At 66.0% G+C, this 285-nt stretch overlaps 1 protein-coding gene across 1 annotated transcript in view; it reads right to left on the bottom strand.

Moving 5' to 3' along the window:
* CELSR2 (cadherin EGF LAG seven-pass G-type receptor 2) overlaps positions 1–285 on the bottom strand; it is a 29,446-nt gene that overhangs the window by 18,621 nt on the left and 10,540 nt on the right. The window lies entirely within an intron of this gene.

Here is a 285-nt window from a genome sequence, read left to right on the forward strand (position 1 = left end):
GGCCTCTCACATACCCACCCTTGGGCTCCCAGCACCCACCCGGGGACCCCATGCACATCCCACAGATGCCAACACACCCTCCCACAGATCTCCTGCACCCACCCATGGACCCCCCATACCCCCTCACGAACCCACAACTCCATGGACCCCCAAACACATGCAGGAAGGCCCCTCACCCCCTTCCCACACCCCTCACACGCACCCAGAACCCCTCCCTATGCCCCCCCCCAACAAGCCTATGGACTCCACATAGCCCCACCACACCGTCCCCCCGGGCCCCCCACG

The sequence above is a fragment of the Corvus brachyrhynchos genome, unplaced genomic scaffold (genome assembly GCF_000691975.1).
Source record: "Corvus brachyrhynchos isolate BGI_N302 unplaced genomic scaffold, ASM69197v1 scaffold555, whole genome shotgun sequence".
Lineage (NCBI taxonomy): Eukaryota > Metazoa > Chordata > Aves > Passeriformes > Corvidae > Corvus > Corvus brachyrhynchos.